The 27,699-nt window shown below is 49.3% G+C and overlaps 1 protein-coding gene across 8 annotated transcripts in view; it reads left to right on the forward strand.

Annotated features, from left to right (window-relative positions):
• SGMS1 (sphingomyelin synthase 1) overlaps positions 1-27,699 on the forward strand; it is a 240,172-nt gene that overhangs the window by 149,646 nt on the left and 62,827 nt on the right. The window contains exon 1 of one of the 8 annotated variants that reach the window (XM_069101806.1): positions 12,247-12,720. The exons of the other annotated variants lie outside the window; for them this stretch is intronic. The gene's annotated coding sequence lies outside the window, so the exon portion shown is untranslated. Of the gene's footprint in view, positions 1-12,246; positions 12,721-27,699 lie in introns of those variants that run through there. 8 annotated transcript variants of the gene reach the window in all.

The following is a 27,699-nucleotide window of genomic DNA, read 5'->3' on the forward strand; positions in this document are numbered from 1 at the left end:
AGGGGGAGAGGGCCATGGCACAGTCTGCAGAGATGGAAACCGAGGGGAAGGAGGGCTGTGGCACAGTCTGCTGAAAGTGCCACATTGGGAGCCAGTGCTGTCAGAACATGGTGTCCTAGGAAAGCTCTTTAATTTGCTCTCTGACCTTGGCTAAGCCCAGGGCCTTCTACAGAACTTCCAGGTTCAGTGGATTTGTTGGTATAAACAATAACTAGTAGAATGTAAATTCCTTGGGGGCAGAGACTGTCTTACTTCTGGGTTGGGATCTCTAGTACCTAACACAGGGTGACTAGGTAGCAAAGTGAATAGAGTACTTGGCCTAGAGTCAGGAAGACCTAAGTTCAAATCCGGCCTCAGACATCTTCTAGCCGTGTGACCCTGGGCAAGTCACTTAACCCTGTTGGCCTCAATTTCTTCATCTGTCAAATGAGCTGGAGAAGGAAATGGCGGACCAGTCCAGTATCTGTGCCAGGAGTACTCCAGATGGGGTCAAGGAGAGTTGGACAGGACTGATTCGAATGAATAACAAAAAATGGTTATCACTATTCAGCTGCACAGCTCATAAATAGATTCCAGGTGTTTGGGTATGACTTTGGTCCTCCCCCCATGATCCTATGTTGCTACGCCTTTTCTTCCCCTTGGGTCTCGGCTTCCTCATGGGTCCAGTGAGGTTTGGGCCAGATGGCCTCTGAAGTCCGTCCCGGCACTCAGCGCTGTCTTCTTGTTGTCTTCTCCACATCCTGGCCCGGTTATGGAGGACATCGCCAGTATGAGGGCGGCCAGGGTCTCATCTCCGTGTCCAGAGTCGCTTCCCGTGCTCTCTCATTCTCCTTTGGAGTGCTCATTGAGCCAGTTGCGTCTGAATGGCTCCCTGGGCTGGGGAGAGATGCCCCAGAGATGAGACCCCTTCGGGTGCAGCATGATGGATTGCCTCCAGTTCGGCTAAGTGAAGCTCTGACGTTCTTTCCCTTGGCACAGTTTCGCCCGTTCTGTACTCTGCTCTTATGTGTCTCCTGACGATCCTTTTGCTCTCCCTCCCCAGCTCTGCTGCTGGAGCCCTGCTGACTGCAGCCAACTTTCAATTAACCCCCTAAGGCTCGTCACCGCCCTGGCCCTTCGGGTGGGTGCCACATTAACCCAGATAATTAAGAACTGACTTAACACACAGACATTCCAGCTCAGCATTCCCAAGGAGCTGACAGGTGTCACAGCCTGGGCATTGGTGCATCATCCACCTGCCTGGCTGAAAGGTGTCTTTGGAGTCTGGGCCCACCGCAGCAGAGCTCGCTTGAGGAACTCATGAGAATGGGATCTGACCATGAGTGTAGCCTCTAGCATGATGCCAGATGAGGCCATGGAGGTGCCACGTTCAGAGCAGAGGAGGGAACAGTCCCACTCTAGTCTGTGTCGGTCTGTCTGGAATTTCATCCTGACAACCTCTCTTTAAGACAGTCATAAGCATTTCTTAAGTTACTATTATGTTCTAGGCCCTGGGAATGATAGACAACAGTCAGACAGTCTTTGCCCCAAGGAGCTTACATTCAGTAAACATATATGAATATATTTTTAAAAATATAAAAAATAAAGTATTTTGGGAGGAGAAGGTTTTAGGAGAGACCTCATGTAAAAGGTGGCTGTTGTTGCCAGGGAACCCAGTCACTGGGCCTCAGCCACCTCCAATCTGACTTGGCCCCCCAGGACACTAGGAAAGGTCAGAAAGTTCAAGTTCTGGTCTGCTCCTGCCTAGTTGGGTCCCCTGGGGCAAATCATGAAGCCACCCCAGTTGGCGGTTTCCTCATCTCCAAAATGAGAGGGTTTATTTCAGAGGTCTAGATATGAGACAGGTGACCCACTTGTGACCAGGAGTTGATGGGTTCAGGTTTCAGAATGAGGCGTATATTTTTTGGTTATGACCAGTGGGGGAAATTTGTTTAGCTTTGATACATTTGTTATGGGGGCTTTTTTCCCCTGATGGAGAGAGGCAAGGAGAGAAAAAATGTTTTTGTTAATTCAAAGAAGGTTAGACTCAATAACTTCAGAAGTCTCTTCTGTCTTTTTTTTTTTTTTTAAGCAATTGGGGTTAAGTAGCTTGCTCAAGGTTACACGGCCAGTTATTATTTCTGGGTGTGGTGCTGAGTATCTGAGCCCGGATTTGATCCAGGTCATCCTGACACTGGAGCCGGTGCTCTTACTCACTGAGCCACCTGGCCGCCCCTAAGCAATTGGGGTTAAGTAACTTGCTCAAGGTTACACGGCCAGGTGTTTCTGGGTGGGTGCTAAGTGTCTGAGCCCGGGATTCGATCTCCAGGTGTTCTCAACACTGGAGCCGGTGCTCTTACTCGCTGTGCTACCTGGCCGCCCCTAGTCTCTTCTGTCTTAAAAAAAAAAGTGGTACATAAATGCTGGGGTGGACGTTCATCACAGGGAGTTCAATATTCCTACATTCAGATGCCTGAGAGCTCTTTATTCTGAGTTGCTAGGTTGTTTTTTAACCTTCTACTGAACCATCCTGTCTTCAGCTTGACCTTTTCAAAGACTCTGGCAGAGATCTTACCAATGCTGGAAAATGACCAAGTGTATGGTGGTGGTGGTGGTGGTGTGTGTGTGAAGACCATGCAGGTAGAATATGGTGGTCAGGATTTAAACCCACATCCTGTGACTCCACAATTAGCCCTTTCCCTTCTGCTACCTCAAGGTTACAGTCAGGAGCCCCAAAGGGTAATGGAAAAAATCCCTCAGCCTAGAGGGAAGAGAGACCTAGATTTAGCTTTTCCTGCCCTTACCAAGGTGTGAGCATGGGAAAGTTCTGTTCTAGGCCTCAGTTTCTTCCTCTGTGAAATAAGGGCTTGGATCTCCGCAGCCCTACTGGCCCTCATTTGCCAGCTGAGTGGCTGCCGTGGTCATCTAGTGTAGTGTTAGCTCACTGCTTTCTCCCTGGTGGGTGAGCCCTGCTCTCTCTGGCTATGGAAGGCTGGTAGCCACAAATTATTTCCTTTCAAAGTGAAACAACATTTGAAACTCAAAAATTTTTTTTTTGAGGACTAAAGAGCCGATGACATTCTTCAAGCCTGTCTTTGTTTTCAGAACCCCAAGTCTGCTTTCCTGCCCGTTCTGTGTTTGCAAGGTTTTTTGTTGATCTCCCTAATTCCATTCTTCATTTTGGTCTCCTTGGTGGTTGGACTGGCCAGGATTGTTGGGTCTCCCGATGTCGATGACATCTGTCCATAGAAGGCATCCCTCCCATGTCTCATTTTGTCTCCTTCCTAGGGTAGGAGAACAGAGTAAAGTGCTCCTAATGTCCTGGCTTTAATGAGCTTGTTGGAAGGCCAACTGCGTTCCCCGTGAGTGTCCAGTGTAGCTCTGACATGAAAATGGTCTCTCTCCTCATGGTTCCATTCCTTTAGAATGGTTTTCTGCATCAGTTCATATACACACAAGGAGAGTTTGGGACCCGCCTTGTTTGGGCCTCGATTCCCTCCATCTGGAAGGTGAGGGGCCCTGGGGCAGTGAGCTCTAGGACCCCTTATCTCTGTGCGGAGTGGAACCCATACAAGAGTAACCACAGGATCTCTTTCATGGGCCCAGAAGGACCTTAATGCTCGTCTAGTCTGGTTCCCTTATCTTTTGGATGCAGAAACTGAGGCTCCTGAGGTGAAGTGATTTGTCCAAGGTCACACAAGTAGCCGGGCTCAGAGGCCGGAGTCCTCCAGCAGCGACCTTTCCGCCACTTCTCTCTACAGCTGTCATCGTTGCATAATAACTGATGATGCCTTTAGTGTTCCTTTATCTGAAGAAATCCTGTCTAGAGGAAATCACATTATCTCTGATTCAGTCCTCTTTATTGCTCAACAACCTTACTTCTGTCTTCTGAGGAGGGCAGGGGGTCTTCTCCAGGCCCGAGGCAGCAAGGAGGCCTTTATCTTGTGAAAATCCATCGTAATCTATAAAGCATTTCAAGGTTTATAGACTTGGAGCCTTGGACTGTGGGGCCAGAGTCGTGATTTCCCATTGTAGCACTTGGGGATGCTTGATAGGGCAGCCTTCTCTGCTCCCTCCTCCCTTCTCTACACTCTTAGAGTAGGTGCTGATATCCTGGTTCCACTTGCAAACTCCATGTGGGCCTGTGAGCTTGCCGTTAATGCTTGCTGAAATTCTGTCATTAAAGGGATGCTTAGTGGATATTTAGAAAAGTGGCCACAAAGAACTTGAACAAGAACAGGTCATGCCAGGTTAAGCTGATTTCCTTTGTCACCAGCACTCCTAGCCTGGCAGATTAGGAAATGCTCTGGGTCAGGGCTTTTGTTATCTAGGTTTTTAACAGAATTTGTGCTAATCTTGTGGAAAGACAGACAGATAGGACCTGTGGCCTGATGGTGTGATTAGGTAGAGGGAGCACCCACACTGATTTGGCCACAACCTTGAGGTGAATATTGTCGCATGGATTGTGGTTAAAATCAGAAAACGGGCTTCTTGAAGAGAAAGCAGTGCGTGCTGGTAATGATCAGGCTCAGAGAGTCTGTGCAATTTTTAGGGGGATTTGAGAGTCTAATGTGTGTTAATTCTCCTGCCACTATGGCTAAGCAGAATGAACAAAATTGATGCCCCTGGGTAAAGAGGTTACCCATAGAGGGTTAGGGCTGCTCTGGAGACCCCACAATACCAACACACCAGGTCCTGCCCAATGAATTCGACTCAAATCTTCTCAGCCAAAGAAAAATAACGTTTATTAAAAGTTCGCTTGTATTGGACACAGAGTAAGTCTGTGCTAGGCCATTCTATGGCGCTCTCACACACATGGAGACAAGACAGGGGAGGGATCTAGGGGTGGTCTAGAGGAGGAGTTTGGGGAGAGTCAATGAATTTGGGGAGGGTGGAAAGTTGCTGGAGGCCACCTGGAGACAGTTCAAGGGTGGATTGATATTTTGATAGGCTCAAGGGTGGGAAGTAGATGGACAATGGAGGGCTAGGCTAGTAACAGAGGTCTGGGCCCAGCCACAATGTAAGGCTTATGGCCTCATGCAAATGCCTCATCAAATAGGACAATTTAATCAGAGTTCAAGGGGGGTTCCCAGAGCCTGTACCTCAAAGATTCAAGGAGAGCTCTAAGGGGTTCCCAGAGCCCATACCTCATCGTGGGGAGAGATCTGGAGTGAGATGGCCCAGACTGACATTCTGGTCCAGTCCTTTGGTACCTGTGTGACCTTCAGTTACTCACTTAATGAACCTTTCTGACCCTCAAATGTCCCATCTGTAAAATGGGGGTGCTGGACCTGATGACTGTCAGCTCCAGGTCTATGATTTCAGTGGTTCTAATTATTTTTGAAGAACTTTCCACCTTCTCCTCCTCCTCCTCCTCCTCTTCCTCTTTCACCTCCTCACTCTCTCATCCTTTCACCTTTTTCCCTATTCTTCTGCTGGACTCTCCAGCAGCTCTTGCTGCTAGCCTTGACTTTGTGAGTGTTCACCCTACCAAGTCTGGGCCCAGACCCACGTGATTGTTGCTTGGCTGTCTCAATGTTGTCGGTCAAATACCTCAAATGAATGACCTTAAGGGCTGTCTCAAAAAAGTTGAGTGACTTCCTTTTGAAGAACTGAGACGGTCATTTCAGGAATTCCTTTTATAAATTCCATCTCTGTCCCTATCTAGGAAGGAATATGTTCTTTCTCCTTGATAGGACAAAGTGTTTCTACATATCCTACAGAATTAAAAAATGGGGATCCTGCTTCTTGCTTAGCACAAAGCTTGAACCTCTGTAATATCTATTTATTCTTGATGGGTCAGAAGTTGGAATGAAAATGTAGCTTTTCTCCTTTTTGACGGAACCATGGCATTTAACACCAACAGCTGCATGACCTCTGAAGTGAAGGGAACCCCTCCGTTCAATGGGAATTTTAGAAGTGCCCCTCTTATAGGATGGGCTGCGAGCATCCTGGAGTCCACGTGCTGAGAAGTACCATAAAAAGGGCTGCTTGTCTTAGTATTTTATTTCTTGACCTAAAGTTCAGTGGAGTTGAGATGGAGAAGGCCTTGGGGCAGGCCATGGCTTTGCCATTCCATTATGCTTCGTGTTTTCTGGGTACTGGTTGGGCAAATGACATAACCTCTTTTTGTATTAAAGTAGGAATATTGAGATGTAAGCTTCTCTTTGGTAGATTTCCTCCAAGCCTTTAAGGAAGCTTCCGTAGCAGCAAATGACGTTGCCTCTTCCTGTTTCCACAGGGTTTTAATTTTTTCTACAAGGTCTCTATAGTTGGAAAGGTGTTCATGGCACGAAGTTTGGAGATTGAGGATTTGCTTAAAATGATGCTCTTAGGGACCAGTGCTACATCTGGGTAATTGTAGGTGACATTCAGCCCTTGATAATGGCCAGATTCCAGGAGAATTTATTGGTTGAGTTCTCTAGGACACTTGAAGGTTCACTTTTTTGGCATGAGAATTTGTTTTCTGTCAGCTCTAGGATGGTAGCCATTCCAGAAGTTCTGCCTGGAGGTAAACCACTTTGGGTTACAGTGGACATCCAATGGCCTGCTCCTGCTGTCATTCTTAATTCTTGCTTGGGGGTTATTGTTGCTATTGTTAAGATCAGCAAACACTTAATTATTTTCTACTTTGTATAGCTCCTCCTTAGATATGAAGACATATGAGCAATGGGTCCTGACCCAGACAGGTTTACATTCTAACTAGGAAGATGACCTGTGCATAAAAAAAGAAATACTGGCAAGGCAACATGGGAGCTGGAGTGGTGTGCTCTGGTCCGTGGGGTCACAACTGCATGGCCGAATAGCAGCAGAGTTGGAAGGGTCCTTAGAGGTCATCTGGTTCAATTCCTTCTTTCACGTAAGGGTCAGGGACAGGAAGCAACTTGTCAGGGTTGTGTATGCAGCAAGTAAGGACCAGAATCAGAGAGAAATGGGGTCTTCTGGTGCCATGCCCAGGGCCAGTGAATGGCCCAGACAGACTGGAGGAGTTTAGAGGAGAGAGCAGTCCCTTGCAGGTGGGAGACTGGAAGGTAGGGCAGGACTGTTCCAAGAGGAAGAGAAGAGAGTAGGTTCAATCCAGGCTGGAGACGCGGTTGGTTGGTTGGTTATTGTCCTTCATTCTCGAAGAGGACCAAAGTGACATCACCGTGTTTGAGTCAAGGGACAGTGTGTCCCCTTATATTCCAAATAGGCAGCTTGGTCCCTGCCATAGAACAGGTGCTCAAAAGTGTGTGTTTCATGGAAGGACAGGTGTGGGAGGAGAGAATGTATTTGAGGAATGAATGATGAACAGATCATCTTGGCTAGAGGGAGAGTTCTGAGAGGAGGGGGATATGGGGAAACAAGTTTGGAGATGCGCCAAGTTAAAGATACTTTAACATTAAGAATAAGGGTCATCTGAGGAAACTCTCAAGAAACTAGAGATTGAAGGCCTCAGCTTCAATGGATGGTATTTTCCATTTTCTATTCGTGGATGTTTTGGGAGTATTTGCCTTTAGAGAAGGAGAGGAAGTGCTATGGGCTTTGAATTGAGTTCTAGGCCTAGATCCAGGAGGACTTGGGCCAAGATTCTACCTTTTGACACATACGAGCTGTGTGACCCTGGGCAAGTCTCTTAATTTGTTGTAAGCCTCAGTTTCCTCTTCTGTAAAATGAAGGAATTGGGCTAAATGACTTCTAATGTCTCATACAGCTCTAAGGTGATGATTCTCTGACAAATCTCATCTTTTTGGAACTGGACTGTTTCAACAATCTTTTCTCTAAAGAGAACTTTGTTTTCCATTTGACTCCTATAATGAAATGAAACAGTATCATAGGAGGAAAAAGAAATCCGTAATGGAAACTTGATGTTAAAATGATAGCTGGGTGTTACAGAGTGGAAAGAATGGTGCTGTCAAGACCAGAGTTTGAATCTGCCTCATTTCGAATCCCTGTGTGACAATGGTGAAGTCGTAAGTTTCTTAATCTTTGAAGGAAGGAGGAGATTGGATGAGGTGACCCCTACAGTCCCTTTCTGTCCTTTCCAAATCCTTTGAACTATCAGAGCTCCTGGTGGGCTTGCCCATCGCTATGGAGATCTCTTTGGGGCCCAAAGTCAGGCCCAGGGTACCTTTCCTCTCCCAATCTGAGCTCCGTATAGTCTTGTCCTGACTTATTGGCCACTTTTGAAGTCGGTGCCCTCTGGCAGTAAGGGCCAGCATTGGCCCATTTTCAAGGCCAGTCTTTTTCTTCTGCCATATTCAATGATTTGCTAGTTCCTAGATACCTTCAAATTTCTTTCTTCCACAACATTGTTTTTAGGTCATAGTGATTCAGAGAAGTAAACTCTTGGCTTCCTGAAAATTGGTCATATTTTTAGTTGACTTAGTTGTTGTGTAATGAGTAGAAAATTCAGTTTAGATCAGATTGCAACTGCATAAATTCTTCACTTTGAGGAAGTGGGTAGGGCCCTATTCACCCTTAACTTTCTTCATTGTACAGCTTGTATTCATGTTTCTGCCCATCCTGTTCTCCCCTACCCTCCAAGATAGAGGCATCTTGAGAACTGGAACAGTTTTTATATGCCTTTATGTCCCCAGCCACTGCCTGGCTCAGAGCTGACACTTTATAAATGGATATTGATTGAAACTGAACTGGCTTAATCTTAAACTGATGCTTTATCCAAGGTTTCTGATCCATAGACTACATTTCTTCCATTAAGGGGAAATATTATTCCTAAGTCAGTGGCATATAGGGCATCCACCCTCTTTTTCTATGTACCTGACATCTTCTATTAAGTCTTATAAATGCTTCTCCCAGTGGTAAGTTACCACATTCTCTGTTCTCTGAGCTCTCTGGTATTTATTTGGTGTACTGGTTAGGATCATGGAATCATAAGCTGAGGCTGGAAAGGAGCCTAGAAGTCATCAGGGCCAATCCCCTCATTGATAAGGAAACAGACCCAGAGATGGGGAAGATCATAGAGTTCATGCTAGGATTTGAACCCAGGCCCAATAGCTCTTAAAATCAATGATCTTGGCTGAGATTCAATCTGGCGCAGACTCAGTCTGTCAGATTGTTCTGGCCCGCTTGTATTGACAAGTGTCACAAAGACTTTGGCTCCTTAAGAGTCTACGCATTATGGCAAATCTTTAATAAACTTTGTTTTACTTTGGCTGAAAAAAGAAATCAGTGCTCTCTCCACTGAGCTTTCTGCCTCCAATTTACGCAGGTTTTAGTGTTTGTTATAGTTGCATAGCTAGGTTCCCTGTTTCTGGAATCCTAGAATTTCAGAGTTGGAGACCTCCAAACCTTTATTTTGCCAAGTAGGAAACAGCTTCTCTCTGACTTTACAGGTGAGGAAACTGAGCTTTAGAGACAGGAAGGTACTTGTCCAAGGATCAGTCAGTAAACATTAAGCATCTGTTATGTGTCAGGCTCTGTGCTAAGTCCTGGGATACAATTCACAATCCAATGAAGGAGACAACAACCAAGCAGACATGTATAAACAAACCACGTACGGGGTAAATAATTAAGGAGGGAAGGCTCTAGAGTTTGGAGGGGTCGGAAAAGGCTTCCTGTGGAAAATGGGATTCTAGTTGGGGCTTAAAAGAAGCCGGGTAGCGGAGATGAGGAGGCAGAACATTCCGGCTCTGGAAGAGAGTTGGAGAGAATGCTGGAGTTGAGAGATAAAATGTCTTCTTTGTGGAATTGCCAGGAGGCCAGGGTCCGTGGGTTGAAGAGAAGAGGGCCCAGGACAGAGCTGAGAAGAGGGCATGATCTGGAAGAGGATCCAGCGAAAAAGAGGTGCCTGAGAAGGAGCAGTCAGGGAGGGAGGAGAAGCCCGTAAAGGGGGTCGTCCTGAAAACCTGAGAGAGAAGAGGGGATCCCCAGCGTCAGAGGCTAGAAGATGAACTTGAAAAGCCCACTGGATTTGGATCATTAGTAACTTTGAGGAGCAGTTTCAGTGGACTGATGAGGTTGGCAGCTGGATTATAAGGTCTTAAGAGAGTGAGGGGAGAGAAATTGGAGGCACCTTTGTAGATGTCCTGTTTGAGGAGTTTAGCCCCAAAAGGCAGAAGAGGTAAAGGGTGATAGTGAGGTTGGAAGCCTGGAGGAGACATGGTCATGTTTGTGGGCAGTAGGGAATGAGTCTGTGGAGAGGGAAGGATTGAAAGTAAGTGATCTACCATTTATCAGTTGGGGAGAAACAGCGGAAGTATTTATAGAATGAGCTTACATGTGTTTGCAAGTGCACGATCTCAAGCCCCTAATGCAGCCATCTCTTGGACTGGGGGAGAGGGAAAAGAAAAAAAGGGGGGAAAAGAAATGTTCATGACAGCTTTATTATGTATTTAAAAGGAGTAGCAAGTTGTACATAATAGATTTACAGTTTCCTGTGCAATCATTTTTTCATATCATACTGTGTTTTATAAATTTTTGTTTTATCCCATAAAATAAAAATAAAGTAAAGAAAAAGAAAAGAAGTGAGTGAGGGGGATGGCAGAGGAGTCGATCTTCTGGAGGAGCCAGGATGGAATGGGGTCACTTGAGGAGATGAGAGAGGTTAGCCTTGGTGAGGAGTAAGGCTGCCTCTTCACGTGAGACAGGAGGGGACATGAAGAGGAGAGAAGAGAGGGCTCATGGTCAGTTTTTCCTTTAAAATATGAGTCAACGGGGTGGCTAGGTGGTGCAGTGAATAGAGCACTGGCCCTGGAGTCAGGAGGGCCTGAGTTCAAATCCGGCCTCACACACTTAAAACAAAAACTAGCGGTGTGACTTTGGGCAAGTCACTTAACCCCAATTGCCCTCCAAAAAAAGTGCAAAAAAACCCCAACAACAATAAAATATGAGTCAAGAATCTTAACTGAGAGGTCTGGGGTAGGAGGAGCCATGGGAGGTTTGGGGTGACATGACCACAAACCTGGTAGGTTTGGAAGAGCCAGCGTGGGCAGTCGGAGAATTCCTTTATGGGTGGAAGCTTTGGGGGCTTTGTATGCAAACTGTGTCTCCTGGACAGTGCTGCTAACCCCCAGTTGGTGCCTGATACCCCAGATCGTGGGATCCTGGTGCCCGCTGTGTGCCCAGCACGGTGCCAAGTCCTAGGGATACAAAGAAAGCTGCAAGGCAGTCCCTGTCTCATGGAGCTTGCCGTCCAATGGGGGAGACAGCATACACTCCAGTATATACAAGCACGCCATATTCAGGTTCAGTTGGAGACTGAGGGAAGTCACTAACATGAAGGGGACTGTCCAAGGCTTCTTCTGGAAAGTGAGCCTTGGAGGAAGGGAGGGGGAGGGGCTGAGGCTGGGACTGGGGGAAGGGGAGGAGGAAAAGAGAGACAGGGAGATAAGAATTAGTTGCTGGTATGAGAGACAGTGGAGAAAATCCCCAGGGAATGCCTGAAAGAGGAGGGAGGGGGCAGAGACCCAAGCCCTCTGACCCCAGGCCTGGGTAGGGGTCCTACTCTGCTCGACCTTAGCTAGTCTAGTAGATTCTAGTAGATCCGGTGGGATTTTAGTTGGAACAGGAAGGAGGGAAGCCAGGAGGTGAAGAGGAGGAAAGGAGTGAGTATTCCAGGCATGGGGATGGTCCTGGAAAATGCTCTGAGTCTGGAGTCTAGTCTGGAACTGTGGGAACCTAAGGATTGAGGGGAAGAAATTCTGATTCTGGATTTGAAGGACTTGGGTTCATATTCTGCTTTTGAAACTGCCTGGGTGATTTGGGGCCTCCGTTTCCTCATCTGTAAAATGGGGTTGGCTTAGAGGATTTTCGAGGTCCCCCAGTCTAGATCTGGGCTCCTTTAAGAAGTACAAAATCCCTGTAATGGGATCATTCCACAGGGTCTCTAAGGACAATGGGAAGTTTTCCTTAGCTTAGTGGCAGAGTGGTTTGTCATAAATCCTTGGGGTGAAGCAGTGAAAGTGAGGGGCCCTGGATCCGAAAGTTCCTCCTGGAAATGTAAGTGAAACTCTACTTGGCAGCGGAATCCAAGCCTGACTCATTGCTTCTCTGCTGGAGGCCGGGGCCCCACCCTAGCATTCCAAAAAAGCTCGGCCTCTCAGACACACCCTCCGGCCGAGCGGCCGCCTCTGGAGGCCGGACTCCTGGGCTGGCCAGCTGGAGGCTAACGGGAAGGAGGAGGCAGGCCCGCCCCCCGCGGGGCTCCTTCCTCCAGCCAGACTGGATTTCCCCGTGCGTTCTCCCTGCCCTCCTGGCCGCCGCGTCACTTGTGCCCTGAACACCGGTGCCCAGACGGCCCAAGGTGGGAGCCGAGGAGGTCCCCCCCGTGCCTGCCGACCGCCCCAGCCGCCGCTTGACCTCCTCTCCTGCGGGGGCTGAGTGTGCGCTCCTGCTGGGGAGGGGGGGGCGCTTTAGGCGCTCTTGCGAGTCCCCAAGGCGGAGGAGAGTCGGCAAGAGCCAGGCTGCTTCGGGGATCCCCTTCCAGACGCCCAGCTCCCGGACAGGTCGCTTGAATCTTGTGTGTGCGGAGAAGTGGGACCAGGAACTTTGGCCTTGGCCTTGGGGCTTGGAGCAGGGAAACTGACGAGCCTGGCTGCCTGCCCTCCCCCCTCGGCTGCTCCGGGAGCGGCCAAGGGACAGCCCCACGACAGAAACTGCACGGCGTTCGCCGATTTCTTGTGCTGGAGTCTGTGGCAGCGGCTCCGGAAATAAGGGGGAGCCCAGGTTCCTGGTGACTGTCTCAGTTGGGGAAATCGCTGGAGGAGAGGCGGCGGCCCCACCCTGGGGACCTGTCCGAAGGTAGAGAGGGCCGAGTGGGGAGTGCCAGCACATAGGCTGGGGGGGGGGGGAGGGTGTGGTGGGATGCCCCCCCTGGGGACCCCCCCCCCCCCACTGCCTCGGAGCCTTCACGCTGCCCAGGGGGCTTGATTGAAATGCGCCTGTCATTGCTTTGGGGAACCGGGAAGAGTCAGGGTCTTTGACTTGTGCTGAGGGTTTCTCAGGTAAGGAAAGAAGGTCTGTGCAGATCCCATTTGTGGTTCCCTCTTGAGGGATTCCCCTGGTTCTCTTTACTGGGATCAGCCCCAAACAGATCCTTCCTGTTGTCTCTGCTTCCCTTTTCTGGGATCTCAAACTTTGTTGAAACTCTCCCTAAATTCAGCCCCTCTCTGGGCCTCAGTTTCCTCCTCTGGAAGACGGGGAAGAGGGAAGGGCCTAGGGGCTAGCCCGTCTCTGAAGTTCTTTCCAGGTCTTAGTCTGGAGCTTTGATTATGCAGCTGGGACTGTCAGCAACCCAACAGCCTACCTCAACCACCTGTTGTGGAGAGATTTTTTCCTTTTACAAACTTAGATTTCACTTTATGGATTTTAAAAGTCATGTTCTTTTCTCTAAGGTAGTTTTTATGGTGATCATCTACATGGTCATTTAGCAAGGCCTACTGTGTGCCAGGTACTTTTTGAAGTGCTTGGAATCTAAAGAAAGACCCTCCCCCCAACATTTCCTGCCTTCAGGAAGCTCCCAGTCTAACGGGGGAGGCAAGGTACAAGTCTGTACAAACATGATGTATTGGTGGTCATGTTGGAGGGGAGGGCAGAGGGGTTAGGACTGGGAAGGGATGGTGCGGAAGATAGAATTTAGCAGAGACAGAAAGAAAGGAAAACCTCAATCTGAAGTGGGCAGGTTGGTCCCCTTCAGGTGTTCACTGGACCATCAGTGCAGTGCTGGGCAGGAGGCTGGACCCTTCTCTTGGTTTGCAGGTGGAGGGTGGGGAGGAAGGAGGAAGGAAGGGGGGGGGGAGAAAATGAAAAGGAAGGAAGGAAAATGGCCAATTCCACTTTGGTTTGACCTTTCAGGTGTTTTGGGAGCTCTCAGCTATTCTGACATTCTTTCTCTGACCCAGACTCTCCAAATTAAATATCACTAACTGCTCCTCTGGAATCTTGGTGATAGTGGATGGAGTTCTGGCCCTGAAGTCAGGAGGACTTGAGTTCAAATTTAGCCTCAGACACTTACTTGCTGTGTGACTCTGGGAAAGTCACTTTACCTTGTTTACCTCAGTTTCCTCATCTGTAAAATGAGCTGGAGAAGGAAGTGGCAAATCACTTCAGTTATATTTGCCAAGAAAACCCTAAATGGGGTCACAGATGGGCAAGATTGAAGGAAAAAAACCATCCCAAATGTTTGCATCACCACAGCTGCCTTCTGCTTGATTGTTCCTGAGCCTGAGAAGGGCGGATTGCCCTGGGGTCTTAACTGGGGTTGGATTTGGAGATGGCAGGAGAAGCTGGGGAAGATGGTGGAGTCCCCTCGACTAGTGGGAGTGGTAAGGCAGAGGAGAGTGCTCTGAGGACTGAGGCCCTTTGGTAGCTGGGCTGTTAGCAGGGTCATCTTGATTTGAATCATGTATTAATGAGAGACACGGGAGCTCTTCAAAATTAATTCTAGACTGGAGCATTCTGCCTCCTTTACATCGTTCCCCCATTCCTGTCTCCCTCCCACCCCTGGTTTTTGTATTGTTAGAAAGATTCACAAATAGGTTGCAGATCATAGATTTCAGAATTGGGGTTAGGGCTTATTATAAGGGGAGCTCAGTGGCGCTGCCGTGGATAAAACGTTAGGTCTGGAGTCAGGAAGACTCATCTTCCTGAGTTCAAATCTGTCCTCAGGCACTTGGACTATGTCACCCTGGGCAAGTCACTTAACCTTGGCTGCCTCAGTCTTCTCATCTGTCACGTGAGCTGGAGTAGGAAATGTCCAGCCAGTGCAGTATCTCTGCCAGGAAAACCCTGAATGGGGTCAGACTGGACTGAAAAGCCTGAACAGCACTAATATCCAGCTCATGAGGCCGAGTGATTTGGAGGACAGTGGTAACCTCAGCAATAACAGCCGGAAAGCTGCGTCCCGCTTGGGATACATGGAGTTGAAGATGCCTGTGGGATATCCAGTTCCGTTTGAGAAGGGAGTTTGCGGGTTAGGGAGAGAGATTAGGACCGAGACTCATCTGCCTGTAGATTATAACTGAATGCGTGGTAACACAGACCACCCAGGGAAGTGATGGAGAGGAAGAAGGAGGGCGGAGCCCTGGGGACTCCCACAGTTATTGGCCAGGTTCAGACCTTTGTCTTTGAATTCTCAGCACCTGTCAGATAATAATAGTGGCTGGCATTTATATAACACTTTTCAAAGCAAAACATTTTACAGATATTACCTCATTTGATGCCCTAGCAATACTGGGAGGTAGGTGCTATTAATCTTCATTTTATGGATGAGGAAACAGAGGCAGGTTAAGTGACGCGCCCTGCTTCATAGAGCTAAGGAAATATACGGACCAGATTTGAACTCGGGTCTTGCTGACTCTGGGTCTGGGGCTCTCTCCACTGAACTGTCTCTTAAAAAATGCAGTATTTTCTTGAGTGATTTCTGCATTACTGGAAGTATCCAAGCTGAGAAGTTTGGTGGTGTGCTCCATGACCCAGAAGCCCCCTTCCTGTCTTGGATTTCCAAGCAAGGAATGGAACACACCTGGCTCCCTTATTATTAGTGGTTAATCCCTTAATGCCCTCTTTAGTCTCCCTTACTTATGTACACAGATTGTTTTATACCAGGAAGGTTACCCTAAGGGAAAAACAAAACAAAGCCTGGGACTGTCTTCGCCTTGGATGGTCTGAAAATGGAAAGGTATATAGAGTTTTAAAGAGGAGGTTTATCTTTTAGCTCTTTGTGCTGATGTTAAGTTACGTACTACAGACATTTCTATTAAGTCCTCCCTTGTATGGAGACCACACCTGTCTCTGGCAAGTTACCTTCCTCCATTGAAATCGAAAACTGCTGGCTTCCTTCAGGGCTCAGGCCCCCTTCTCTCTGCAGGACTCATTTCCCATCTCCCCCAGCTTCTCCTGCCTCACCAGGCACCTTCCTTCTGGGCCGTTTGGGTCTGCTGCATGTGGAAGATACTGTCTCCATGTTAGCTGCAGGGACACCCTGGCCATCTCCAGGGCTTGGAATGGTGCTCCCTCCTCTGCTCTGTCTGCTTCTTTTAAATCCCACCTTCTACAGGAAGGCTTCCCCAAGCCCTCTTCATTCTAGGCCCTTCCCCCTCTTGTTTCCTATTTGTCCTGGATGTAACTTGCTTCCTGTGTATTTGTTTGAACATCATCTCCCCATCAGACTGTAAGGTCCTCGAGGCCAGGGACCATCTTTTGCCTTTTTTTTTGTGTCCCCACACCTTAGCATGGTGATTGGCACGTAGTAGGAACTTAATAAATGTGCACTGATGAATTGATTGAAGGAACTGTTTCATATTTGCCTTTGTGCTCCTGTCCCTGAGCACTCACGGAGCCAGGCGCACAGTAGGTCTGAACAGATGCCTGTTTGATTCGAACCAGAAATCAGTATGTCAGAAGTGGAGTCATTGGCAAGACTAAGGATCTGAGCTCATTTTAAGCCTGGCCTGAGCCATTCAGTGTAAAATGATCGGGGTGGTAGGGTGGGGGAGAATGTAGACACCTGAGCTTCACCGCAGGGGCCAACGGGATATGTGAGGCTGTTGGTACCATCCACTGCTTCCCTTTGCCATTTTAGTTGGGGGATTCTCATTATTACACTTACTGGAGTAAGATTTAATTGCAGTAAACCTTTGAATCCCAAAGAAACTGAATCCAGGATTTGCACTCAAGAATTTGTTTTGAATCACCCACCTGGTGCTGGCATTTAAAGACAAAAATATGGTCTTTGGAAATGAAACAGACCCTGACCTTGAGGGTATGCTGTGTAGAAACAGGCAAACATGGGAAGTATGTGAAATTATGTAACATGAAAGTTTCTTTTTTTTTTTTTTTTGCTTTTTGGAGGGCAATCGGAGTTAAGTGACTTGCCCAAGGTCACACTGCTAGGTGTGTGTGTGTGTGTGTGTGTGTGTGTGTGTGTGTGTGTGTTAAGTGTCTGAGGCTGGATTTGAACTCAGGTCCTCCTGACTCCAGGGCCAGTGCTCTATTCACTGCGCCACCTCACCGTCCCATGAAAGTTTCTTAAATCAGAAAGTTTTCTGTTTTAAATTCATAAATATTTGCCCAGTTGCTAAGTATTTCTTGAGCACCTGCCATGTGCCAGGCACAGATCTGTTTCCTGCCCTCAGGGAACTTCCCCATCTATAGAAGGAGACACTGCAGAACTTTAGACAGAATGAATTGGGCACAGTCAGCAGGTTACCGAAGAGCCAGCACTTAACAGTTATATTTCTAGTTCGTCGTGTTGCCGGTGACCCCACAGTGGGATTATCATTTTTCCCTCCAAATCCTGATGCCTCCAATAGAGCCCGATGTTCCATCTGGGTTCTCTGTGGGCCTGGGGCAGACAGCTGGTGGAGATCTCCTCCCCGTCTTCAGATGTCCTTCTGGGCAGCCGGGAGATGACATTAAAGCTGGTCAGTGAGCGGGCTGCCAGCCTCTGCCGAGGCAGCCTTGGGGAAGCGTTGGGGGCTGCCCATCTTGGGGAGCTGTGTGCTTTACTGGGAGGAGCCACAGCTTGGCCACTTCCTCTCACGAGTAGAAATGAAACAGATTTTCAAAGCAGGGCCCTTTGTAGCCTTTCAGCTTCACCAGGATTTCTTTTCTTGAGTTATCTCCTTTGGGCTGACATTTGTGAGCTGGGCAAAGCCACCTGGCCTCACATACTTCCTAGCTCTGTGACTGTGGACAGGTTGTCTCTCCCTCAGTTTTCTAGTCTGTAAAATGGGGGTAAGAATAGCCCCTCCCTCCCAGGTGGATCAGTGAGATGGCATATGTAAATTACTTTGCAAACCTTTAAGTGCTGTATAAAGGCTAGCTGGGATGCTGGTGATGCCTGTGTCCCATGATGTCCCATCTCAGACGGACCAGGTGCAGGAACGTCATGAGGCTGGAATGACGGACAGGCAGTGAATTCCCTCTTAACGGTGTTTTCCCAGCAGACGTCTGGAAGTCGTTCAGGCATTTCTTATCTGCCTACTCTGTGCCAGGTGCTAGGCTGGGTCCTAGCTATGGGAAGACAAAGAACTAAATGAGCCCTGCCCTTGAGGACCTTGCAGTCTACATGTGTTCTTTTCATGTGTATGTATGCCTTCACGTATGTGCGTGTACACAGATTATTTGAAATAAATACAAGGTAGAACAGTTGGTTTTTTTGGAGGGGGGAAGAGGGCACTGGGAGAAGTTAGGAATGTCTTCAGATGGAGAAGGTGGCTCTTGGACTGAGGTCTGAAGGAAGCTAGGGATTCTTTTAAAAAGCACCATTTTTTGGTTAAAAGATAAGTCGCTCTTGATGTCTGGATTGTCACCTGTACTGCTGGAAGTCGACTTGGGGCCGCTGTGGACAGAGCGCCAGGCCTGGAGTCGGGAAGACTCCTCTTTCTGAATTCCAGTCTGACCTCAGACACTTACTAGCTGTGTGACCTTGGGCAAGTCACTTATCCATTTGCCTCAGTTTCCCCATCTGTAAAGTGAGCTGGAGAAGGAAATGGCAAGCCCCTCCAAGAAAACCTCAGATGGGGTTGTGAAGAGTTGAACATGCCTGAACAACAGAAATGAAAATGCTGTTGGAAGTCTCCTTCCCCTCCTCCCTTCCAGCAGATATCCCTGGGGAGTAGCCCAGCTCTGTCCTGTCTCTGCCAAGATGGCGGCTTGTGCTGGGAGGCTCTTCTTCCCAGACGCCTTCTCCGGGTCGAACCCGGTGCCTTCTGCATTTATTCTTTGGTTCTTATTCTCCCATTTGCTTTCTTGTAGCCTTTGTTTATGTTGTTTTTCTGACTCTTTGCACTTTATTCTGTATCAATTCATATAAGTGCAAGCCAGAGGATTCATAAATAGTACCTGGCGTGAGGGACAGCTAAGGTAAAGGTGTAGAGGCAAGAGATGACGTATGAGAGACAGTATAGGGGGGATCCTTGTTCAGTCAGCTCTGAGAGCCTCTGATTCTGGGAGAGACTTATGGGAAAAGTAGAAAAGCAGACTGGCATGCTCAGCGGCATTGTGGCCTTGGAGGAGTGCCGACATGGCTCTGGGCCCCCTGCCCTTCCTCTGTAAGGCTACAGGCCTGTGAAAGATGCCTTGGAGCCCCTTTGGGAAGGGTCTCAGGGCCCAGGCTCAGGAGGAGTTTGCATTTGATCCTGGGGGCGGTGGGGAGCTATGGAAGAATATTGAGCTGGGAAGGAGCCCGATGAGATCTGTGCCACCTTGGGGCAGCCTTTTAGCTGAACATCTCAGAGCCTTTGTCCAGGAGCCCGGTTTCTCTTACTTTTCCCAGCACCCTTCTCCACATCACTTATAGTCAGTCTGATAGGGCCTTGTGGGGCAGTGCTCAGAGCCAAATCCAAGTTATTTTCGTGTTCTTGGCTCCCCCCCAGTCAGTCAGCCAGGGGGTGCCAAGGATAGACCTCTAGCCTTGGAACCTTGGGGACCTATCCTGCCTTGGAAGCTGATGAGCCTCTTTCTTCATCTGTTACATGGGATAGTGCTGGCCTCCCAGGGTCACTGTGGGTGACATGAGGTCGTAGAGGTAAAGCCTGGTATGAGTGGATGCCGACTGTCACTGTCGCCATCGGTACCGTGGCCAGCCTAGTGAATGCCTGGAGCCTGTCTTGGGGTCCTTGGAGTGTGATGAGGTCACGAGATCGGCCCCTGTGAGGGCAGCTGGGGGAGAAGATGTCCTGTAGGATAGGGGGTGGAGATTTGCCTTTTTCTGTCTGGCTGCTGAGGGCAGAGTGTGATGCAGTGGGGATGTTCTAGACTCAGTTGGGGACGGGCCAGTGTTGTGCAGGGGGACATTTGCTTGGGCACAGTTGAAGCTGTGAGGCTCCTTCCAACCCTGGGATTCAGTCACCGAATCACAGAACCAGAGGTGGACAGGATCTCAGTGGCAGGTCTTGTCCAACCTGTGACCGAGGAGTCACTTGGCCGCTGTTTGAAGACCCCTAAGTGAGGGATTCTGGGAATCCTCTAGTAGGAATATCAGTTTCCTGGGCCATTAGGGCTTATTGGAGGGCCCTCCTTCTTGAGCAGGATGGGATCATCTAGTCCAGCCTCCTTACTTCACAGAGGTCTTGAGAAGCCACCTCTCTTGCACAAGGTCACACAAGGAGGGAGTAAGTGGCCTCTGACCTTAAACCTAGCTAAATTCCTGTGGAATCTTGAAAATTGAGAGAAGCCCAGAGAAGTGGGTGAAGTGACTTCACCCCAGATCCCACAGTCAGCAGATGGCAGAGCCAAGATTGGAAGCCAGGACTGTGTGCTTTGTCTTCAAAGCCTTGCTTTGGGGCTTCTAGTGAGGAAGTGCCTTGAGGTTCCCGCTCAGCAGACTAGTGTGTCCATCCTGGAATTCAGAATCTTGTAAGGGTTCCCTTGACAGTTTCCAGGGTCCGATGGCAATGTGAAGCGGGCGGGCAGGAGGGGAGGGTGGTGTTGGGCTTTGGATTCTGTTCTCAGAGATCCCCTAGCTTTCATGCCCTGCTGGTCTCCCTTCCTCTTTTGTACTTACGGAGATCTTTGAGCCCTGGGCTTGCCGGGGGTTCAGAACTGGCAGACTGGGCTTCCAGAGCAAAAATGGCTGGAGAAGAGTAGAAGCAAGTCCTGCCCCTGTTCGGAAGTCCAGTGCTTTCCCCTTAGTGGATTAATATTTCCTGAGTGGATGAGGCTTGGTGGAAGGAGCTGAGAGGCTTAGCTTAGCCATGCACGACAGCCGTCTTGGGTACTGGCAGGGCTCTCCTGGAGAACGGGATTTGCCTTGTTCTGCCTGGCTTCTGGACCAGGACGGATGGGGCTGAATTGCTGAGGGGGTGACTTTCGGCTCCATGGAAGGAAACCTTTCCTGCCAGAGTTAGCCCAAGGTTGAACAGGTTCCCTTGGGACCACAGAGTTCTTCCTCTGGGGGTGTTCAGCAGAGGTTGGGGGAGCACCTAGTGGGTGTCCCCTAGGTGGGAGAGCCTTTTTAAATGTGACTTGGACTAAGTGTGTGTTGAGGTTCCTTTTAACTTGAAAATCCAGTGATTCTGTGCACTTACCTGCTTCAAATATCTACCAAATATTGCCCAAAATCTCAGACTAAGAAAGATGTAACCCACCCCCAAACAGCTTGCCTCCCAGTGGGATACCTAGAAATCTTCCCTCCCCAAGCCATCCAGAGAACTCCTGGAAAGCTCTTCCATGGCAGCCCTGAGGACAGCCCAGCAGTAAGTCTGAGCTGCAGGGTGGACTGAGAATTTTTTACCGATCTTAGGTCCCTGGGAAGCTCACAGTATACAGTAGGTCTTCCCTGTACAGAGAGGCATTCAGCATCGCTGCCCTCCCTTCTCTGGTGGCCGCTCAGAATCTTATTTACACAGACCACACTCTTGTGAGCCTTTGCAGTGCAGGCTGTGCTGCGTTTGGAGAGCCCACCCTAGCTCTTTCACTCCTCAGATGACCTTGGCTGAGTCACAGAATTCTGACCCTCGGTTTCCTTATCTGTAGAATGGGTGTGCTGGCCCTCCAGGGATTCCTCCAGCTCTGAATCTTTGATCCTGCCATCTTGAGCCTCTTGCAGGCTGCTGGGTGCTGAGAAATGGAGCTTCAAGATGTCTATGACCTGGCTGTACAGTCAGGAGCAGCTTTTGACCAAGGCCTCGGAAGCGATCTCTGCCCTCCTCAGTCGTCCAGAGCATTTTATCCGAGAGACTCCTTTGCCTAAAGCTCTCTCCCTCCATATATTTGCTGTTTCCTCTTCCCGGCAGACTGCAAGCATCTGGGAGGCAGGAGTTGGGATCTGAGGGGGATTCTTTGTCCTTCTGTTCACAGGTTTTTGTGGAGTTGAGGGGCAAGTGATTGGTAACTGTTGGATTTTGATTTGAAATGGTGCTTAGCAAAGTTAAATTATTAATCAACAAAACCAATCAGCTCCTTGGGCCTGGGGACTTTGCATGGGCCTGTGACGAGATGTTTCCAGAGCTTAGATGGTGGTGAGGCTGCCGACCATTGAGTGAGACAGTGAAACCTCATTCCGCCCCTTGGTGACCTGATGCCCGACTGTTTGCAGACAGCCATGGACCGTTGGCAAGACTGCATGGCTGTTGTGCCCTCCTGAGCTGGTGGCACGATCCCCCAAGGGGAGGGAGAGGCCGGATTGCAGCTGTTCATATAGACACCTTAATGGAAACCAGTCAGACGGCCCAGCATGGGCTGGGGGTGGGAAACAAGAAGCAAAAAGGACCCAGTGCCCCGCCCTCAAGGAGGTTAAATTATATCATTGGAAACAGTGTGTAGGTTCCTGTGTAGACCAGAAAAAAACTGCATAGCATATGAGGGAGGGGCAGCGGTGCACTAAGTGAGGGTCCTGAGGTCTCCTGTGGGAGGGGAGGTGGTCCTAGAAGTCTGGAGGAAGTGGCTGTCAGGCCTCTGGGACAGCCAGTGCAAAGGCTTGGAGGCTTGAGGAGCCGGGTTGGGAAGGACGGGCTGTCTTTTGGCTTGGATTATCCTTTAATTCATAGTCAGAGGTAAGTGTTTTGACAGCACCATGTAGGTAGATGTCAGTGGTTCTTACTATCAGGCTGGAGGACGGCACGTTCAGGCCACTGAGAGCAAGGTGAAGCATCCTTATGGCTCCGGTCACTGAGGCAGAGAGCACTTTCTCAGCCTGTACCAGGGGAGGGAGCCCCCCCCCCCACCAGGGAGCCCCCCAGTGCTTTGGGTCCTCTGAGCAGTCTCTGAAATATTGTGTGTGAGGGTTTGTATGGGGTGGGCATTTCCTTAATAATTTTTTTGCATTTATGTGGACGTTTTGGAAAGTGAAGTTGACGTTCTCGAAGCATGCCTTCTGTTCCAGGGAAGTGTCCCTGGCCTCTGTTCCAGAGGGAGAGCAGAAGCTGGGATCTGTCCTGATGTTCGTGTCTGTGGGAGTCCTGAACCACATTGGGAAGCCAAGTGAGCGGCAGCGCATGCACTGAGGGCGTGTTTGTTCCTGCTTTTCAGGGGGAACCTTCTGTTAGTGACTCACGTAGGCATGGGCCGAGCAGACCAGGCTGCCTCTGTGTAATTACAGTTAGGAGGGCAACTTACTAATTCTTACTGTACTAATCAGCACACCCCGTAATTCTCATTTAAAAGAAACAAACCACCAAAAAACTCTGAAGTTACAAACTATTTTTTTTCTTTCCTAGACTGAGCGTCAAAGCCAAGTTTTTCAGGGTGTTGTCTCTGTCCCTCTCACCTCTCTCTCTCTCTCTCTCTCTCTCTCTCTCTTTCCTTTTCCTCTCTCCCTCCCTCCTTTCCTTTTTTCTTTCCTTCCTTCCTTCCTTCCTTCCTCCCTTCCTTCCTTCTCCAAGGTCTATTTGGACTTCAAGGTTCTGGGAGGTGGGAGTCATTGAGGGTGGTAGCAGGAAGTTGTATCATTGCTTTCAGGTGTTCTGGCACACTCATAGTCCAGGGCCATGTATGGGGCGTCCCTTAGGCCTTCTCCTGAGCTTTCCTTGAAGTTTTCACAGGAGCTGACAATAAGTGGTCTTAGATGCTGGCAGTCATTCAATAAGCTTGGTGTCTGAAAAATTTCTCTAGACCCTTTCTCAGGGTCCATGGGGACTTGGGTCAGGCAGAAGCTGATGGGCCAACATCCTGCATTGTGCTTCCGTAGGAAGGGAGGGTCTATATAAGCTGTTCAAAGTGACCGAGATAGAAAATGCACCGAAGTAGGTTGCTAACTAGCAATAGCAAAGAGGTCGTTCACATCAAGGCCAAGGTGTCCAGAGCTGGAGAGCCTTGGAGGCCTGACACCCCAGCTCTAGGGTCTGAGCTCCAGTTCTCCTCTGAAGTAGTTGGCTGACGTAAGCTGGCCAGTGAACGTCTCTCAAGTCTAGCTTTCTTTGCTTTTAACATGAGGACTTTGGACGAGATACTTCAGGGGCACCATTTTTATTTCCAGATCAGTGACTATATGAACCTCCATAGAAAATATCTGACATAGCCTTTGAGGGGCAGGGTAGGGCCCTTCAAGGCTCTAGGTGAAGTGGGAGCCGGTGGATCTAGAATGGCGTGTTTAGGTGGAGATGGATGATTGGGCATTCTGGGTGGTTGGAGGAATTTGATCACTTGCCTGGAGGTGAGAAGATGAAGATGGGCCAGGGTATGTTGGCAGAACCAGTTTGACTAGAGTCGATTGTTTGTAAAGACAAGCTGGAAGGAAGAGTCCGTGTTTCCAAACTTGGACTGCCTTGAGCATCTGAATAAATGTTGACTCGTGACTCACACTTCAGCTTGGGGGCATGGAAGGACTGTATGCCGACGGTTCTGACTTTGCTTGTCCATGCAGTCATTGAGGCAGGGGGTGGGATGGCTCCCTCTTTGCTGCTTATGATCTACGAGACCCTGGGCAGATCACTTCACCTCTCTGAGGCCAAGCATCCTATCTGGACAATGGGCGTAATAATCCTGGTGGCATTTACCCGGCAGGGCTGATGGGAGATTACAGTGACCTCATAATGTAGATAAGAGCCCTTTGTGACCCTTCAGGGACTATATGTATGCCAACTATCATGGTTTAGAATATGTAAACGATAGTAATCACATAAAAACACGCAGCTTCCTTATGGAGCCCCGTAGCAGCTGAGGGTGATGTTTGTGATTTACAGAATCTACTGTGTGACAGCTAAGTGCCCTACAGTGGCAGGAGGTGCTGTCTTTCCCATTTCACAGAGGAGGAAACTGAGGCAGATAATGCTGAAGAGACTTGCCCAGGATCACATTGAGGCACAGTTTGACCTCAGGATTTCCTAGGTCACCAAGCATGAAACAATCCCTTTTGGCCGCTAGTTAACGCCAGGGCCAAAGACGCCAGATGCTAATTGCCATGGGGGGGCGGGGGGGGGGGGAGACGCACCAGTCTTACTTAATTGAAGAATGTCAGTGTCTCAGAGTCTTTGTTTTGATTTCAGACAATTGTGAAAATACTGAATGCATGTGAACATACATTAGAGCAATGTCAGCAGTCACTGTTAACAGCTAGCACTCACATAGAACTTTAAGCTTTACAGGGCACTTTCTTCTGCCATGGTCGGCACACTAACCCTGAGAGGTAGGTGCAGTAATTGTCCCCTTTTTACAGATGAGGAAACTGAGGTTCAGAGAGGAGGGGACCACCAGGGGCCGAGAAGCTTCCAGATATCTTTTCTTGCTAAGGTGGCCCAGCTGTCCCTTACTTGACCGAACTGACCAATGTCCAAGACCCTGGATAGACCACCACAGCTCTCTCCTAAGCAGACAAGCCTGGCCAACCCACAGAGGATCTCATCCCAGAAGGTCATGACTCACCCCCCTGTCAAATTCAGAAGTTTGCAAAGACTTTTCCCAACGAGAGCCTTGTGAGCGTGGGGACAGCCAAATGCTCATGTGATGCCATCGGTGTGGGCGGCTCCAGCTTGGAAATCACCCCTGCCCATGTGGATCAGTTCTCTCTCATAGACTCTCTCTGAGGCAGCTTATGGCCCAGTGCATCAAGGGCTGGGCCTGGAGTCAGGAAGGTGACCCAATACTTACTGGCTGTGTGACCCTGGAAGAGTCACTTAACCTATCTTTGCTTCAGTTTCCTCAATTATAAAAAGGGGATGATAATAGCACCTTCCTCACAGGGTTGCCCAGTGCCTGGCACACAGTAGGCGCTCCATAAATGCTCATGCCCTTATGTTTTTCCTTTTAAGGAGTTTCTGGGGCAGTGAGAGGTTAATGACTTAGCCAGGGTCATACAGTTACTACATGTCAAGTCTCTTTGAACCTCAGGACTAGTCAGCTTCCGCCCACCCAGCCGCCATGCCTCCCTCTTCTGATAATGCCTATTCCTGAAAACTCAGGGAGCTCAAGTGATTTGTCCAAAACATTTTCATAGCACTTAGGTTTGCGTAATGCTTTATGCACATTCTCAGTCAGTCTCAGCAGAGTGGCTAATCCCTCAGAGACTTACCTAGCACCATGACAAGTCATTCTCTCCGGGCCTCAGTTCCCTCATGTTCAGAATGAGGGGCTTGGGCTTCACGGTCAGACTGTGTGGCTGCCGAGCTTCTTTCCAGCTGTGGAACACAGGAGCCTGCCCGGTGTTCAGTCCAGCACCCTTCTCTTCTTGTGGACGGCTCGAGGCCAGGGGGTGAGGAGGATGGAGACTGGCGAGGGCCCTAGAGACTGAGTTCACCTAACTTGCATCATCCTGGAAAGAGCATTTCCTCTCCTGGCTGAGGGAGGGGATGCTTCCAAATTGAGGCTGAAGTGACCTTTCCCTGGTGATCGCCGGAGCGTACAGAAGCCAGCGCGTGGCCCCGGAACTCATGCACGTCTCTGCCCCGCAAGCTCGGTGGAGGCTGCCTGTTTCTGGGGAGCCTCAAAGGCAAGATTCCGCTTTCCCAACAGTGTCTTTCAGTCTTGGGCTGCCTTGATTTTTACCCTCCTTTGTACCCCCAGTGCTTGGCCCGCAGTAGGTGCTTTCTTGGTGCTTGCCGACTTCACTCTGGCAGCATGGCTGAAGGGCCCTGGGGGGGCAGCCCAGTTTCTGCCCTGGGATTGGAGGTAGAGAAGGATGCTTGTCTTCCTGGCGGCTGAGGACTTCTTAGAAAGTGTGTTTCATGGGCTGCAGCTGAGTTTAATTTAAAGTGAATTTTTATTTATAGCTCAGAAAATCCAGGCAGAATGGGACTGCAGAGATCATCCATTGTGACTCCCTTCCTTTGCAGAGCAGGAAACTGAGGGCCATTGGGATGGCCACATAGTCGGCCAGTGGCAGAACCAGGCCTGGGCTTCAGCTCGCCTGGCTCTCCCTTTACTGCAGCCCCAAGGCTTTGCAGAAGGCTTTCTTTTGCCTAGTGCATTTCCTTGTAGATCACAATCCATATCTCAATTTGCCTTTTTCCCCTCCCTTCCCAAGGAGTCATCTCTTAAAAACATGCAAAAGAGAGGAGGGGAGAGTATCAGGCTTGTCACCAAAATCAAGCAGTGGGCCAGCAGTGGCTGAGAGTGCCTGGCAGGTTACAGCCCCATCGCCCCCCACCTGTTCAGTGGAAGGGTGCAGATCCAAATTGGGTCATCGCACTGACTCAGCCTTCAGAATGGAAGGAGCTGGACCCAGGAGGGCTCCTAGAAGCCATTCGTGGGGTTCTAATCCCCTGATTTTACAAATGGGGAAACTGAGGGTCAGCAATGCAGGTGACTTTCCCAGGTCATGGAGGTTCCGTTCTGCTGGACAGATATTCGTCTGCTATCGGCCAGGCAGGCACTGTGCCAGATGTGCATACGAAGATGAAAGCCTTCTCCTCAAAGAATGTGTGTTCTGTTAGAGGGAAGTTACAAGGTATACAGATAAGAGAGCAAAATACATAAAGGCTCTGCGTGTGTGTATGCCCATGCACCACAATGCAAACAGTGCTAGAGAGAAGCAAGAAAAGCCTTGTCTGGTGCTGCCACTTAAGCTGGAGTCTTGAAGGGAGCCGGGATTCCAAGACAGGGAGATGAGAGGGGAGAGCGTTGTAGCTAGGGTGCCTGTGCAAACAGGGAGATGGGAGAGGGCAATCTCAGTGTCTCCTGAGGAGAGACGAGAGTCGGCCAGCTTGTCTGGAGTGTGGACTGCATGACAGAGTGCGTGGTCGGATTGCGAAGCCTTCCAGGGGCTCTCACGGAGGCATTGGAGAGCCCGTCAAGTTTCTAAGTGGCAGAACCAGAACTCAGACCCAGAATGTCTGGCTCAGCTCTGACCCTCCCACCCTGGCTCACGGACAGAATGCTGCTCTCCCCAAATGGCCAGAAATC

Source organism: Petaurus breviceps, unplaced genomic scaffold, assembly GCF_028583685.1.
Source record: "Petaurus breviceps papuanus isolate PSGF00001 unplaced genomic scaffold, PetGlider_PUasm1.0 490, whole genome shotgun sequence".
NCBI lineage: Eukaryota > Metazoa > Chordata > Mammalia > Diprotodontia > Petauridae > Petaurus > Petaurus breviceps.